The sequence below is a fragment of the Lepidochelys kempii genome, chromosome 8, assembly GCF_965140285.1.
Source record: "Lepidochelys kempii isolate rLepKem1 chromosome 8, rLepKem1.hap1, whole genome shotgun sequence".
Taxonomy (NCBI): Eukaryota; Metazoa; Chordata; order Testudines; family Cheloniidae; genus Lepidochelys; species Lepidochelys kempii.
In genome coordinates this window covers 23,311,861-23,322,530 of record NC_136387.1, presented here as the reverse complement: position 1 = coordinate 23,322,530, position 10,670 = coordinate 23,311,861, and positions in this window count along the sequence as shown.

Here is a 10,670-nt window from a genome sequence, read left to right as displayed (position 1 = left end):
TTTTTTAACAGCTGTTTTATACCAATACCTATATGACATTTGGGGGAAAAGGAATTCTATATTACTTCTTAGATTAAGGGAACTCACAGTATTCATCTCTGAGATCTCTACAGCAACACCAGAGATCGTCAGAGTTGATACGCCTGATGTTCCAAGATAAAAAATAATAAAGAAACAAAAAAAGCATAAAATAATTTTAAAACATTCTTTGCAGACTACGTAGTTTGAAAATCTCACCCTGACTGTCTAATACAGAATGAGTACAGAGGCTCAAACTATGATGTGTGAAATCCCCCAAACTCAGCAGAATTAAAATATTTTTGTGCTATTATTTGGAATATGGGTGAAATGTGGACCCAGTAGGTGGCACCATTGCATCTTAAATACCAGTAGCTGCAATCACCTTATATAGGTCCTAATATGCTCCCATTAGAGTCAATGACAAAACTCCCGCTGATTTCAGTAGTGCAGGATCAGGCCCTTAACTAGCTCAAAGAAAAGGACCAAGCTGTGTAGCATGACCACCCATGCCACCAGGTCTTCTGCTAAACTTAGCGCTGTGATTTCCCCCCCCGCCCCCCCTCATTGGATCCTCAAAGCGTGGAAATCAAAGTTTTGACGCATAAAACAAAGAACAAAAGAAATAATTACTATTTTCAAGAGGTCAGATAAAGTTTAGATTCTTTGTTAGAGTAAAACATTTGCACACTTGTCTCAGTGGAATCAGATTATTGGGCTTCCCAATGAATGTTTGAAAGGAAATAATGAAAGAGTAAGTTAAAGCCTTTTAAATCTATATAATAAAAATTTTACTGTATCCACTTTCCAATTTTCACTGAATGAAGGAATGAAGTTTTTAGCTTATTAATTCTAACATTCACTTCTTTTGTTTCTTCACAACTTTTTATTGGGATTTTAGAGAACAAGCCTGGAAATGAACAAGCTGAGGACATGTTCTGTTTTGTCTAGATTGACATATTTTGACACAAGAATTTTCATAAAAGGCACCAAACTTCCTCTTCTGATCTGTCCACGCTACTTTGCTGTTCTTAGAAAATGCGTGATCCAATGCCCATTGAAGTCAACAGAAAGCCTCCCATTCTCTTCACCAGACTTTGGATCAGGTTGAGAGAGTGTAAACTAAGGCTCTGAGCTATGTCGATTCATGATTTTCTTTGCCTTCATTGTGTTTCTTACACACAATCATAAATATGGGATCAGCTCCTTAGGTACTGTAAATCAGCTTAACTCCATTGAATTCAATAGAGCTATGCTGATTTACACCAGGACAGAATCTGGACCATAGTGTTTGTGGGTCACTTAGGATTTTCCATGAATCAAACCACTGGTCATTCTAGAAAAATGGCTTGCCCCAGCTGTGGGCAATACTTGCTACTTCAGAAGATTCTGATCTGCCCTCCTGCAAACAACCATACAAACCAGCCAACCCAGAACCCTAATGTATTTAGTCCAGCAGTTCCCAAGCTCTGGTCTGTGGAACCCCTGCAGGTGGCCTGCAGAGAGCTGGCTGGTCACATGGTGCTACTGCTGGAAGAAATGAAACAGATGGGAGGGGGAGCAAAAGTACAGAATGTGCTTGATGATCTTCTAAAAGGAAAAAACACTTATTGGATTAAAGGCAGCTAAAATACTTTGGTTATTTATGGTGATTATTCTGTGCAATCAGTTTCTGCAGAGATGTTATGCCATCATGCAGGGGAGGAAAGGCAGCGTGTACAACAAGGAATGAGGCAACCATCAGAAAATCTCTCTATTCAGATGTACCCCATGCTATGAAAATATTTGAACACCCCGATCTAGGCAATTGTGTAGTGTTGTATGGAGTGGGGTGAGAGCTCAAAGGCAGGGCAAACACACTTAAAATTCCAGCAGCAACAACCTTAAAGTCTGGCAGCCAATTCACAAGGAGAGAAGCCTCCTGCCCAAACCCCTCCAGAGCCTGCCAATGTTTCTCTACATTCTGTTTGTCTCATAACTTTCCCTCTGAGTTCTCAGTATATGCAAAAAATACTGAGAACCTTCATAAAAGGGGTGTTGGGGGGGAGGGGAAGAGGGGGTTGTCATGTGAAATACATGTCTTGGGGGTGAGCCTTCCATGAAGAGGACCCCAATGCCCTGCCATTCTTTGCTCCAGTGGTGTCCCTGGCAGGAAGCCTTCCTGAGCTACATAGGGGTTAATCCCCAGCTGTTCAGAGGCTGTTCAGGGAAGCCATCCTAGCTAGAAGCTAATTAGATGCAGTTGTATTTATTGAGGCTCACCAGCTTCAAAGAAGGATGTGTTCCTCTCAGAGGCTAAACTCATACCTACCCCTTACTTGTGCTTAGAAATCAGGGCAGCAAGCTGTGGGAAAAACGAACACAGGAAATACTCTTTATCACTTGTACTGGGGCTGGGCTGGGATGAGTTTACTGCTTATAAAATTACATGAATGGAATATGCAGCTAGAGGCTTTTGCCAAATTAGATTAACCATGAGATTTGACTACTCCTATTATTTGAGTTTACCTGTAACAATGATTGTTAGTGGTCATAAAATTATCTAGCCCATTAAAAAACAACAGCCACAGTTTTTACCTCAGTTCAGTTCTGCAGCTGAAAGTCCCATGGGCTGTTGTAAATTCCATTTGTGTACTCCCAAAAGCATTTTCAATTTGCAGAGATAGATTAGCACAACTACGATGACAGAGATCATGTTTCTCTTTTGTGTGGATTTCAGACCTGTGCCTATACTGGTACTGGCTGGGAAAGCTAAGTAGCTCAGATGTGCAAATGATTGTTATGGAATTCCCCAGCTCCAGGAATAAACTACCAATGTAAAGTTAACATGAGGCTGCTATTTCATTATGGTCAAAAGAAAACATTCATTAATGGATGAGCGGTAAAAATTAAAACTTCAATCACATTTTCTTTCAGCTAAAAGTTTTAATCAAACTGCACACCCAAGTGGAATGGACAGTTCCTGAGACTGGGAGCTTTTCAAGCAAAAGTCAATAAATTACAAGTGAACATAAATAAAATCTAGATCTACTCCCCTACAACAAAGGAGAACATAAAAAATGCAGGCAAATCTGCAAACACCACAGCAGCATAAGTTGACATAATGTCCTTGCTTTAGGCTACAAAGAGATCCTATGGTTATTACTAACCTCAGCATTGCAGGTAAACAATATCTAAAAATACACCCAAGCTAATGAATGATACTTTTTTCACAAGCACATTCATCAAAGTATCTGGCAAGGGTAATAAAAAACTTGATACATACAAATAAAAGTTTGAGGCAATTAATATCATTCTCAAATATCAGAGGGGTAGTGGTGTTACTCTGGATCTGTAAAAGCAGCAAAGAGTCCTGTGGCACCTGATAAGACTAACAGACGTATTGGAGCATAAGCTTTCGTGAGCGAATACCCACTTTGTCGGAGGCATGCAGTGGAAATTTCCAGAGGCAGGTATAAATATGCAAGCAAGAATCAGGCTAGGAATAACGAGGTTAGTTCAATCAGGGAGGATGAGGCCCTCTTCTAGCAGTTGAGGTATGAACACCAAGGGAGGAGAAACCGCTTTTGTAGTTGGCTAGCCATTCAGTCTTTGTTTAATCCTGAGCTGATGGTGTCAAATTTGCAAATGAACTGAAGCTCAGCAGTTTCTCTTTGAAGTCTGGTCCTGAAGTTTTTTTGCTGCAGGATGGCTACCTTTAAATCTGCTATTGTGTGTCCAGGGAGGTTGAAGTGTTCTCCTACAGGTTTTTGAGCAGATTTAAAGGTAGCCATCCTGCAGCAAAAAAAACTTCAGGACCAGACTTCAAAGAGAAACTGCTGAGCTTCAGTTCATTTGCAAATTTGACACCATCAGCTTGGGATTAAACAAAGACTGAATGGCTAGCCAACTACAAAAACGGTTTCTCGTCCCTTGATGTTCACACCTCAACTGCTAGAAGAGGGCCTCATCCTCCCTGATTGAACTAACCTCGTTATCCCTAGCCTGATTCTTGCTTGCATATTTATACCTGCCTCTGGAAATTTCCACTACATGCATCTGACAAAGTGGGTAATGCTTGCTTATAACGAAAGCTTATGCTCCAATACATCTGTTAGTCTACAAGGTGCCACAGGACTCTTTGCCGCTAATATCATACTGTTGCTACAAGGGTGAATTCAACAGACAGAAAAATGAGGAGGTTAACTGATCTATATAATTCATACTCAGTCTTTATAGTCATCAATTCTGCAAACACATGCTTAATTTTATGCACTTGAGTAGTGTTGAAAATTAAACATGGTGTAAATGTTTGCAAGATCGGGGCCTGAATCTTCAAAGCACTCCACAAACATAAACTCATCGTTCCTCACAACAGCTTTGGGAGATAAATATTCTTCTCTCCATTTTTCAGATGAGGAGCTGACTCAGAGGTCAGAGCCAGGATTAGAGCTCAGTAAATTCCTAATGCCAAGACCTTGCTTGGACTAGCTTGATTATGACTTTTTCTTGTGTAGAACTCTCTCTCTCGTTCTCATAAAATATTACAATTACATATCTGCCCATAGATACCAAGACGATGGGTGCCTTTCAAAGGCCATACATGGCCCCAGCTGGTTGATGCAAGAGTTTCTATAGAGGCCAAAGGAAAAGACAAGGCCATAGATTTTCATCCTTATTGACAATAAAAGTCAAGATTATTATTTTTCCTGATTGCTGCACTTATACAGAGAAATTATTTCCCTGTTTCAGAGATGGGGTCAGAAATGGCAGATCCCCAGAGACTCATGGGTATTTTTAGATTTGTATGTACTGTATATGGAAACTTAAGCAAGTAAATAATAGCTAGAGAAAAACTTCAGTGGTTCAGAAAATATGTGCATAGCACCAAATCCATTCCTGTCTTACATATGTATGACATGCTGGCTGAAAAGTTGGCTGCAATGAGCTAGACTCTAGGTTCAAAACCAGCCGTGTGGTTTTGCTTTCTTATGTGAGTCTTTGGAAGTTTTCTCCCTTTCTTGACATACTTACTGAGTTCTCTAACAATGTATTCAACTGTTGTGGGGAAAGCATAACATAAATTAATTGACAAAGGAAAAAAAATATGTGTGGATAACTAAAGAAGCTTGTAGAGTACTGGTCTTAAGCCACCACATCAAACAGGAGAAAATGTGAGTTTCAGAGTTAATAAATCCATGAACCTTGGCTGCATGTATAGAAAAGAGACCCAAGACATGTGCTAACATCCACACATTCCACGGCAGAGTGGTGTAAGTAAGATTCCCAGGAAGCTTGACTCCTTTGAGAATTGCCTACAGGAGGCATTTGTGAGCAGACATTGTGGGGTCTATTCTGTTGATGAACACATGTAAGTCTTAGGCTACACTGGCAATTGAACGACTAAACTTTTGTCTTTCAGAGGTGTTAGCCCCCTACCCCTGAAAGACAAAAGTTTTGCCACAACAAGTGCCAGTGTGAACAGTACTTTGTTAGCAGGAGCGCTCTCCTGCCGACAGTGCAAACGGGGTTGTCGTCAGGAGAGCTGACAAACAGTGGCTACCCTGTGCAACTTTTAGCAGCATGGCTGTAGCAACACAAAAGCTGTGTAGTGTAGATATAGCCTTAGTAATCTGCATGGGCTTCAGAGGAAGAAAACATACTGGAAATGTCCCATATATTCCATTACCTCAACTGCAGAAACACTTACTTTCAGTAGCATAGACCCAGATCCTCAAAACTATGTAGGTACTGTGATAGACCCAGGACAGTTGGGTACAGCAGAATAATTTTTTTTCCTCACAAGGAATACATATATTTATGATGGCAAGTTTTACGAGGGATAGGAGTTAAGCAAAGCCAGTTCAAGTACAGTGGCACTTTAAGTTCCACCTTGTAAGGTATAGTCTCCATTAGAATTAGAGGCAATCTCCACTTTTAACCTTTGTAACATTTATGTAGCATGTTTTCTCCATTCCAAAATGCAGGGGGGTCTCTCAAGGACAACCTGTTAGTGTAGCTAATAGATATTAGTTCAGTGTGTGACCAGAAAAAAATCGTGTAATCTTGATGTGGCAGAATAAAGATTGTCTGGAAGTAACCATGTGTTTAGATTCCAGCATTTGGCACCTTCAAATGACAACCTGGATCCTGTATTTAAACTACCAGACCATTCTCAGACAACTGCAGGTTTTACTGAGGGTTCGTAATTGTCACAAAAAATCTTAATCAGCTTTCATGTTGAGAGTTCTTCTTGGCTTCTGTCTCAGCTAGCTGGGCACTCTACTGTGCCACTGTTGATGTAATCGATGACATCATGAGGATGTCTACCATCAGTATTGCAGCCAACAGACTGAGCTGTTCCTAGAATCTCCTTAATAGTTCCAGAGAGCTCCCGGGCCAAAGACCTGTGCCTCATCTGGTGTGCGATGTTTACTATCTCATCAAAGCTGACACTGCCACTGTATTTAATGTTCTTCTGCTTCTTCCTGTCACAGGGAGGCTCTTTGAGGGTTTTGATGATCAGGGCAGAAGCAGAAGGGACAACCTCCATCTGAGCTTGCCTGTTCTGGATAGTGAGTTTCACTGTGATCCTCAGCCCCTTCCAGTCACCTGTTGCCTTGGCGATGTCATCACCAACCTTTTTGGGAGACAAACAGATATACTGTCCACTGGATAAGCAGTTTTCTGTTCCCTGACTGACCAGAGCAGGAGCTGCTCCAGGCTAGGGTGGACTCCAATTAGCCTGCAAAGAGTCAGTTGAAGCCATTAGGCTAATGAGAACACCTGACTCCAATTAATGTGCAAAGAGTCAGGTGAGGCTGTTAAGCTAATGTGAACACCTAACTCTAATTAAGGCCCCTCTGATACTATAAAAGGGCTCACTCCAATCAGACTGAGGAGAGGAAGTGTGGCTGAAGGGCTGGGTAATGAAGACACCCTCAAGCCACTGGAAAGGGAGCCCTAAGATAAGGGTGAAGAAGGCGTTAAGAGAGAGAGAAGCGAGGGAGCTGTGGGGAAGTGGCCCAGGAAATGTAGCAACTCTGGCAGTGAAAGGTCGGCTGCCAACAGCTACGGCCATAAGGGCTCTGGGCTGGAACCCAGAGTAGAGGGTGGGCCTGGGTTCCCCCCAACCCGCCACTACAGAAACACCTCCTGGGAGGGGAAGACAGGCCCCTTTCTGGACAGGAGGCTAACCTGCTTTGGAATAAGCCTGTAGGAACAACAGAGACTGTGGGAGTTCTATCACCAAACTCCTTGCTGGCTTATGATGAAAAGGGCTCAGTAAACTGTACCCTGGCCCCAGAGAGAGAAGGGCTACATGGAGGGTCACAGTGAGCCTCTGAAGCTAGCATAAACTGCCTGGAAGGGCGGGACCCATGAGGACAAGGTTGGAGCTCTGCCACAGTACCTAACTCCCACTGATTTCAGTGGGAGTTAGATGCCTAAATGCCTTTGAGAATCTGGGCCTTTTCCCTCCTGACTCAGGGCCATTCTTATCCTACTTACACTGGTGTAAATCAGCAGTAAATCCATTGAATGGCAGGATGTTGCCTTGTTTGGTACTCACTGCTACACCTCCACAGCATATATTTTAACTCTGGACTGAAATCTTGGCCAACAGTGATTTTTGCTCTGAACAAGCTTAACCTGGGTTACCTTCAATAAGTCTCTCACACATCACCATGGCTTTCTTTTTCCAAAACTGGCACTGGACACTTCATTATAGACACAGCTCCTCCTCCTGGCAAAAAATCCCCTTTGATTGCAAACCATCCACCATGTTAACTAAAGTACAAGTTGTACCATAAAAGAGAATCAAAGGACTAAATTTTGCCCTCATTTTATGCCTGTGCAACCCCACTGATGTCAATGAGAACTGTAAATGCATAGCTGAGGGCAGAATTAGGCTCAAAATCTTCCTGTTATGGGCCTTGGGGAAGGGATAGCCAGAGAGGAGGAGAGCAGGGAAGGAAATGAGATTTAATCTCTTGTCTCACAGGAGGTCAGAGATAGAGCAAACACACTTAAAATTCCAGCAGCAACAACCTTAAAGTCTGGTAGCCAATTCACAAGGAGAGGAGCCCCCTGTTCAAACCCTTCCAGAGGTTAAAGGTTCCCATGAACATTTTTTCTTGTTGCTCCACCCCTCAGCCTTCTGCAAAGATTTTTTTCTCTGTATTAGAGTGATTCTAAAAATGGCATGATGGGCCTTCAGGGTAGTTGAGGCATAAGTATATTCTCATCAAATCTGCTTTATTCAAAGGCTAAAACAACCTTTCTTCCTAACTGCTAGCCCTGCAAACTCAGCCTGGATTTGAAAGTTGAGTTGGGTTCTCTCTGTCTTGTGTGTTGTCACCACTAGGCCATCTCTGCCTCATTACATCTACCCAGCCCCATCATCTCCTGAGCAGTTTGGAACTAAGTGAGCAATTCTGTTGATGTACAAGCCAGCATAGAATCTAGCTCGCTCTCTCAGAGATAGTTGGTTCTGAGCTTCAGGAGCCGCTACCTCAGAACATTAATTTTGTAAGCAGTGTAATTTGATGCTCATTCACCCCAGATGAAGATCTACTCCAATGACTCTGAATGCACCCAGAGAGCATTGCTGTAAAGTAAGGAAGTGCTAGTTTCACATATCACTTTTCAGACTAGAACTTCACTTTTACAGTATTAATGTGCACTCCCTGCTTTCTCCCTTTCCCACCCCATTTGGAAAGATAACTGACAATTTAATTTCCCGAGAGTAAACAATGCACTACAACTCAGAGTTCCAATGGTATAATCTCATTCACTTGGATTGATTTTACCGTCACCTCTTGCTGAAATAAGAAGTACTCTTGTGATGGATGAAAAGGTTGACACCTAATGGGTTTAACGTAGGTACAGCTAAGCTATAACAATATACTATGAGTCATTACAGCTGTGCTCTTGACTGGATGGGTTTCTGCAGGCTTCTAGTTAGGAATTAGGCTCCATGCAGTAGCTTAACTTGGAGAAGTGTTTCACAAGTGTCTTCTGTGCTCAGTGGCAAAACCACCGAAATGTAAGCAAACCCATTTGGACACCGAGGCTTGTGTATGCCTACACTGCAATAAAAAACCCATGGCTGGTCTATGCCAGCTGACTAGAGCTCAGGCTAAGGGATTGTCTAATTGTGGTGTGGACATTCAGGACCCTGCGAGGGAGAAAGTAAGTAAGGAAGTGTTATTTACTTCTTCTCATAACACAAGAACTAGGGGTCACCAAATGAAAATAATAAGCAGCTGGTTTAAAACAAACAAAAGGAAGTATTTCTTCATACAACACACAGACAACCTGTGGAATTCTTTGCCAGAGGATGTTGTGAAGGACAAGATTATAACAGGGTTCAAAAAAGAACTAGATAAATTCATGGAGGATAGGTCCATCAATGGCTATTAGCCAGTATGGGCAGGGATGGTGTCCCTAGCCTCCGTTTGCCAGAAGCTGGGAATGGGTGACAGGGAATGGATCATTGTTCTGTTCATTCCCTCTGGGGCACCTGTCATTGGCCACTGTTGGAAGACAGGATACTGGGCTAGATGGACCTTTGGTCTGACCCAGTATGGCCGTTCTTATGTCCCAGAGCTTGGGCTGAAGCCTGAACCCAAATGGCTACACCACAATTAAACAGCCCCATAGCACAGCCCCATGAGCTCGAGTTGGCTGGCATGGGCCAACTGTGGGTGTCTAACTGTAGTGTAGACATACCCCTAGTTAGTTTATGAGAGAGGTTATTGGTGCTACAGGCAGAACTACGTGATGGGCTATAATTGCATCCTCCAGGACACCAGAACACGCCAATTGCTATTTTCCCATAGGCTACAGATATTCTATATGTAATCTATGTTCCTTCCTTAACAAAGGGGCTAAAAGGGACTGGTCCCACAGGGCTTGGTGATGATGCTCTACCTTGACTAATTTTTCACCAAAAGAAAGAAGCAGCAATGGAGGGAGGACTTATGGAGGGAAGATAGAGAGATGTGCAGGACCTCTTTTGGGCAGGACTTGACTGGAAGCAAACTTGGAAAAATTCTACTTGTAAAAGAGATTAAAATAAATTTCCTCTGAGAAAGCCAGATGGCCATGGAGGTGAATATGGAGCTTCTGGCCACTTGTTCAAACCCAACCCAAGGGAACAGTGACAGTAATGTAGTCCTGATAGATGTTCCTCCTGCAAGTCTCCCTACTTTCCTTCATAGGTGGCATGAATGGATGTTCTCAAGTCCATTTTGCAGTCTGAGTCCTTCATGCTGGTCTTTACATTGTGTTTGGTAATGGGGTCTCAGATATGTATTGACGCTATGATTAGAGATGAGGTGCTTCTCACTGGCAGTCAGTTCAAACTGTGGCTTGGCACCACTGTACAGAAACCTGTATGTGCAGGTTGCTTCCCAAAGATGCCAGAGTGTCACCGGAGCTCTGTGCAGAACCAAAACATGTGGCCCAAAATGAGACCCTCCAAAAAGCTGGACTTGTGGTTCTCAAGAGATGAAAGGCGGGGAGCCTACAAGTGGGAAGCAGGAAGCTAAGTTATGAAGAAGAGGATCATGAAATATCTAAAGGGAGGTCATAGGGAATCCAGAATGGCAGTGTGGCTGTAAAAAAAGAATTAGATATGAATTGCAAAGAGATGCGAGGAATCCCCACAT